General features: G+C 41.7%; 1 long non-coding RNA gene across 1 annotated transcript; it reads right to left on the bottom strand.

Moving 5' to 3' along the window:
* Positions 1-535: 535 nt before the first annotated feature.
* LOC130373303 (uncharacterized) lies at positions 536-2,045 on the bottom strand. The gene is made up of 3 exons (XR_008893506.1): positions 1,958-2,045; positions 1,673-1,839; positions 536-1,308 (listed from the first exon to the last, which is right to left on the bottom strand). It is a non-coding gene; the product is annotated as an uncharacterized LOC130373303 (long non-coding RNA).
* Positions 2,046-7,008: the final 4,963 nt, after the last annotated feature.

Genomic DNA, 7,008 nt, shown 5'->3' with positions numbered 1-7,008 from the left:
TCTAATGAAATAGCTGTTGGGGGGTTTTTGGAGCTTGTGAAACGATTCAAAGATAAGAATCGTGATTATTATTATCATGTGAATCTATTTTTTTTTTATACCCCCTGGTGTTCGCCTCAATTCTTCTCATAAAACTGTGGAGCGTTACGGAATTCATAATCTGTGGACTCAAATTACTAAATCAGACAAAAAAATGTTCCTTTTGACACCTACAAACACAGCAGGAAAAAGCTAATACATTTGTCCTGACCTTTTCATTACTCAGTGTCATATACTCAAATCACTGACACCAGTTGTAGGATATTTCAAGGATCCCCAACCGACGTGTGTGTGTGTGTGTGTGTGTGTGTGTGTGTGTGTGTGTGTGTGTGTGTGTGTGTGTGTGTGTGTGTGTGTGTGTGTGTGTGTGTGTGTGTGTGTGTGTGTGTGTGTGTGTGTGTGTGTGTTATGCTGTACACCCAATTCAAATCTCCCGTGACCCACAGATTTGAATTGGGTCGCCAAATAAATTGAACCTAAAAACACATTTGCATTGTCTCATTTAGGGCAGAGTATTTAATACGTGTTGTATGTTTTCAATAGCAAGTGGCACATGCATTAAACAAAGTTGTGATTTATGCACAAATTTGTTCACGATTTTATAGATGAGGCCTATTGTGAATTGGGTCGCGATGGAAAAAGTTTCGGAAACACTGCTGTACACAGTTGTCAAATATTGGTTTGCAGACACAAAACAAATGATGCATTGACATAATTGACCAACTACCCAAGCAACAATTGGATGATGGACCAGTGTATGCATTAAAAAAATACAGCCTAACAACAAACAAGGTCTGGAGATCAGAACAAACAGAAGAAGGGGAGACGACTGGGCCAAGCACACCGCGTTGTCAAACCAGCAGGTTGCAGTGAGCAAACCAAAACAACACGAGACATCCAACTACAAAGCAAACCAAAGGTGAATTACCAGCACCCCCCAAACGGAAGTCTTGTCTGAGTACCGCACTCAGGAGGTGCCAGAGACAGACTGTGAGCAAGTTCTCTCTTTTATGGGCCTGCTCTCAGGGTAGGATGAACATTGTTTGAACGCCCACTGGATGTCTCAGACACAGCACACAGGGGAGAGTGAGAGATCCTATTTCGACTGCCATTTCTCCAGTGTTAAAATGTGTTTTAAGATCATGTAGGCTACAGGCATGCCATGTAGTGTTAAAAATGTCAGGAGTATTTCTTCCAAGTAATGTCATCACGTGGACACATGGATGAGCATAGAGTCGCGAAGTCACGCCTCTTCCGCGCTAATGGGACCTATGAGATCGAAAAATATGAATGTGTTTCAATGGAGAAAGTAATTATTTTCTGGTCCCAGTCTTTATATGCCCTGGATTACACATGTTGTTTTTGGATTTAAATGATAATTTTTCATGCAAAGAAAACTAAAAAAATTCGCGAAGAAGTTTTGTGAATATAACGATATGGTTCACCTACAATATCAAAAAGCTCATTAATAACCAAACCGCACCAGAGGAGTTCATCAAAATAAAGAAACTATTTACTTTGACACAGACAATGAACCGTGTCGCTACGTCGGAGGACTGATGATGCTTCAGTGTACGCTCAAAGTGCGTTGTAAAGTGTAAACCCTTTGAGACAAACTAAGTATTTCACTCACGTTAATCCATGTGTAGAAGTAGCGTGTCCCCGATTCCAGAGGTGCCAGGAGGTCTTGAGCGACGTTCGGTCAAGGGGATCACCCGGAGCCAGAGGCACGGTGCAGGTGTTGGATGTCTATGGTTGGACGCGCCACGCGATTAGCGATCTACGCATAGCATACCTTAACTGGAGAAACAGCTAAAGTAAACATTGAAACGTCCTTTTTCGATTAGATTCTGATGCTTTACAAACAAACGCTAGTCTACGTGTCTATTTGTATCGTGTGGAAAACGTGACAACATACCCAGCAGTGCCATTGTACATAGTTGAGAAACTTGCAGTTAGGCTACTTGTAAAGTACTCTCTGACCTCTGTTCTGACCCGGATACAGGTAAGACAATAACAAAGTGAAAGTATTATTTGAACTCTTAAGCATTGAGAATATGTAAAGGCACACATATATAGTGCATTAACTGTTTTAAGATTGAATTATGTAACTATATAAATTATATAACTAAAACATTGTAATTGATTCAAACTGGGCTAAATTTATTCTTGAGAGCCAACAATTAAAGTGAGAATGTATTTGTTAGCAGCAACACAGCATTCAACTGTAGAGGTACGGTCTACTAGTGAGTGTCACTCTGACAGTATCCTTCACACTCCTACTCATTCACTCCTACAATCACATTCTTTAGTACTAAATAGCCACCTTTCACACATAAATTAAAATGAACAGTGTGGAATAGAATAATGAACCAACTGGTTGACAAATTGAGCCCCAGGAAATGATGGGGAGTTTTCTCCTGGGTGTCCTAATTTCACTGGTTTTCAGCAGGAAGGCAAGGAACACCACCAAGAGTCTCAGAGATGTAGCCTAAGTGAGATGTTGAATCACAAGTTCACTTTTTTTTTGCTACGTTGTCTACCTCACTCAAAGTTGCTAAAATACATAGAGTTGGTATAATGCGGTTCATAATATATTGAAGCAAGGGTTGGTACAGAAGTACATATATATATTGCTGTATTTAGAATACACTTTGCATGGATGTCAAGGTTTATTATGTACTTTTCTTACCACAAAATATGTGGTAAGAACTTCTGTTCAAGAATATACACCTTAAAAGCAGTACACTTCTTAACCATAACAATGACATATTTTGGACGTTCCTTCCATTGTTGTACTCTGTGCTGTGAAGAGACCCCGAAGCGCTCCGTATTTGACCTCATGTAATTACAGAGGCTTTCCTTTGGCCCGCCACGACTGTCACTCATTTGCCATTTCTCTTTCCTTTTGGCGGTCTATAATGAGGTCTGCGGGTTTCCCCCCTCTGTATGCAAAGCACCATTTCCCTTCAATCAGCTGAATGCCTTCCGTATTGCACATCAAATCCTCGCTGCGAGCGGCAGGACTCCCTCGATCATCGTTCTGCATAGCTATTCCATCAGGGGAGAAACCGGCGGCCGAGAAACGAGAGAGGTGATGGTGTAATGAGGGGGGGAGGGGGAGGGAAACTAGAGTCAATGCGGGCAATGATTGCAAAGAGCGCTGCCCTGATCATTGTTATCTGAGGAGTTACCGGTAATGACTGATGGTTAGAGGGAGGACTTATAAAAAACACCCTTACTTACCTAGCTGGCGTCGCTGCTAGGCCTACTGTCTCAGGGTGAAGGCCAAAGGGATGGACTTCCTGGAACGATAATCCACGGGATTTTTTTCATTTGAATGAATATCTTTGATTTAAAACATATTTACTGGTTTAACTTGACATTGTTGCGGTGAATCATCTGTAGCCAGCCTATGATTTAGGCTACGTGCTCGGCCTGAAGCATTGTGACTTTTGATCAGTATTTTAAGTGTATCATTCATAACGTCTCCAGCGGCCTGTGTTGGTCTGATAACAACCTACTAAAGGCCACTTTAGCAAAAGAGTAAGTAAGGTTCAAATAGCTTGTTTATCAGGGTTGCAACATTGAGGAAGTGCAAGGACTGCAACCGTTCTCTTCATCCCCTTTTTCCTTTGTTAAAGTTCCTCTGGGTTGTTGTTGTTGGTCACACGGTAGCGATCTGCTCATGGAAGACACCGACCAGCATAGTTCAGTAGTTCACGTCCTTGGGGAGTGGAATAATATGGGATGATTGCCCGTGAATAGATTACACTAATAACATGACATCCTTCGAGACTCCTTCTATCGCGGCATATACATCAGCCACATTGGCTGACGGATCACGGGGAACATTTCCAATGTGTCTGATTAGTATTCTGAAATGTGATGAGGTCCTCCGCTACGCACAACTGCCTGGATGGTTAACAACCATGTCTTTCGGAGCAGTCAGAGGCAGGGCACAGCCTCGCTGTGGCCTCTTGCACTCTGCAGGGGTACGTAGCACATTACATGACGCATGTACTAAACCCGGTCAAAAAAGGAAATTAAATATGTATTAAGACCTGGCGAAACTGTAGAACATTGATGAAACTCATGCTGTGTACAGCATGCATGTGGTTCAATGACTAATACGCAAGCCAATTTTCTAATTGTGGAGCCTAGACTAGAATTATGATAGACAATCTGAAAATATATAGATATACAGATTTAACATACAAATTATCATTGGTTTTGAAATTCTACCAACCCTATTGACGTATTATAATATAAAGATACTGAAATATTATCAATTTATAGAAATACAGCTCATTATCAGCTAATTTACTTATTGACATTGCCAAATAGCACAAATCAACTTAAAATCCAACACTATATATACTGCTCATTAGCCTCCATAAATTACTCATTCTTTAATTATCAAGTAGCAATGAGTATTCTTGCCACCGAAATAGTGGGTTGCGACAAACCATAAAGCTGCCAGGTTTCCTTATTGCCTCTAGACACATCCGACACATTTTCAATATGTATTATCATGGGCTGCATATAACAATTTCACTCCAACTCCAACCAATATAATATATTCCATGCACCAAATTATCCCTGCAGGTCATCTCCCTTTTTTACTTCAACATTATTTGCATGATTATACCAGCAGAGTCCTTGTGAGCCATGTTGACTGAAGCGTCATACTCTGTGCCTTCCTTCCCCCATGGTGGAGAAATAGTGTCAGCCTTTGGGAGGGAGCGACTGAGAGAAAGCCTCGATCGGGCCCCTGTGGGGAAAGAGAAGAGCTCTTAGCCTAACTCTTGGAAAACGCTCCCATCCACTGGGGAGTGTTGGCACAGAGCCGGCTCTGATTCGTGTGTGTAAGGGTGTCACAAAATACGCCAGAGTGGCGTATTCCCTCCTCGCTCCACCTCCTCACCTGAAACTGACTCTGGTCCTGCAAACACAGCAACGACCACCTCACCAACACCCCTACCTCAGTCACCACCACCATTAACTTTCCATCACTTCTTCCACCATCCCCAACTAACCACCATCCCAAACATACCAACCCAACCTCATCACCATCCCAAACTTACTGTCACTACCAGCCCCACCTCACCACCTTCCCCAACTTACCATCACCACTTCATCACTATCCCAAACTTAACACCCCTCCCCCTCACCGACACTCCTAACTTACCTTCCTCACCTTTGCACCACCACCATAAGACTCCAAATCCCCAAACGTATCATTAACCCATCACACACCCCACCCTCACCACAACTCCTTAACCACCACCTTACCATCTCCTATAAACCACCAACACACAAACCCCAAACTCAACTCCAGCCCTTCTCCACAACCCCTAATCCCCCCCCCCCCCCCCCCCACACACACCTAATTCAAAGTACCCCCTTTCTCAACCCCAGCACTAATTTACCATCACCAGAACCCCTAACTTACCACCACATCAAACCAACCATAGCAGTCTTCAAATGCATTTAGTGTAATAATGAATAGATGGCATACTCTCAATGTACTATTGACATTCAAGAATGCTTTTGTGGTTAGAAGCACATTTATAATCCTGCTGGCTGCCATTCACCTGCATTATATTTCCCCTAAGTGGGCTAAATTACTCCGGTAGTTAAAAGCAAAAATTTAAAAAAGCTGAAAAAATGAGAATAAATAATTATCTCTTTCATGGAACATCATAATTAGTGCATAATAATTGTAATGTTTTTAGGCATTGAAGCAGACTACTCACATTCATTTCACACTACTAACATTAATTAAAGTACAATTAGTCTTGCGGGGCTAAACTCCCTGGGCCATTTCTAAATAGGAATGGTGTTTCAAGGACTTAAAAGCAGGTATAAAAGAACGCCATCACCAACCAACCTTTTTTCTTGTTAAAAACATAAACCCCGAACTCCAGTTAATGTATGAAACAGATGACGTCACTGAACCGGTGTTGATAATGATGAAATGGATGCATTTTGTAGGATTATATACAAAGTACATACACCATGTATGTACAGAACACCATGTGTTCGATTTTTCTTAATCTGTATTGTTTTAAGGGCTATTTTCTATTATTCTATTACCATTCATATGCATTGTGATTTTTTTTTCAGAGGATGGATATTAACCTGACGTGCCAGATGGTTTGTGGCACTGAACAATCTGGGATCTCCTTACAAACAGTTCGGGAAAGGGCAGGCTCTTTCAGAAAATTGTTTGCAGGTGAAAATAACCACCTCTATCACCGTCTATCACAAATCACACAGCTCACGTAGCTCCTGATAGGCTGTGATTGTTCCGCAACACTGTGGTTTGGCCACAAGCGGATAGCCTGGCAAGATTCCTGCGTGAAAGTGACCCGGCGAATCCGGATGCTTCGCAAGGTGAGGTATGTAATGAACAACATGCAACTTGGATTGGTGTGCTACCAGCGGCGGTTATCAACAGCTGTAGCGAGCTGTTGCAGCTAGTTAACCTCCTCTGCACTGAGCAACAGATAATAACAAGCATCTGATGGAATAATGTGTTCAGTCTAACCCTGTTGATTCAATTAGTTTTTGTCAACATTCCAATGTGGCCGAATTCAAAAAAAATGAGACGGATTACAACATTTTGTAAGATCCAAAATTTGTGTGTGTGTGTGTGTGTGTGTGTGTGTGTGTGTGTGTTGTGTGTGTGTGTGTGTGTGTGTGTGTGTGTGTGTGTGGTGTGTGTGTGTGTGTGTGTGTGTGTGTGAACGTGGATGCGCGGATGTGTATGCAAACTATGCATGTGTATTATAACAAAGTATGTCAGTTTCTGCTTTTTTGAGTGCAAAAAGTCTTTGAAGTCATATGGTAACATTTCTATATTATGCTGGAAATGTTAATGTTTTTCTTAAAAACAAAGTATCCCACCTTTAAAATGTATACTGTAAAATCTGCATGGGTCGTTTCCGAAAACATTAAATAAAC

This window comes from Gadus chalcogrammus, chromosome 20 (assembly GCF_026213295.1).
Source record: "Gadus chalcogrammus isolate NIFS_2021 chromosome 20, NIFS_Gcha_1.0, whole genome shotgun sequence".
Lineage (NCBI taxonomy): Eukaryota > Metazoa > Chordata > Actinopteri > Gadiformes > Gadidae > Gadus > Gadus chalcogrammus.
This window is presented reverse-complemented; position numbering and strand designations above follow the sequence as displayed.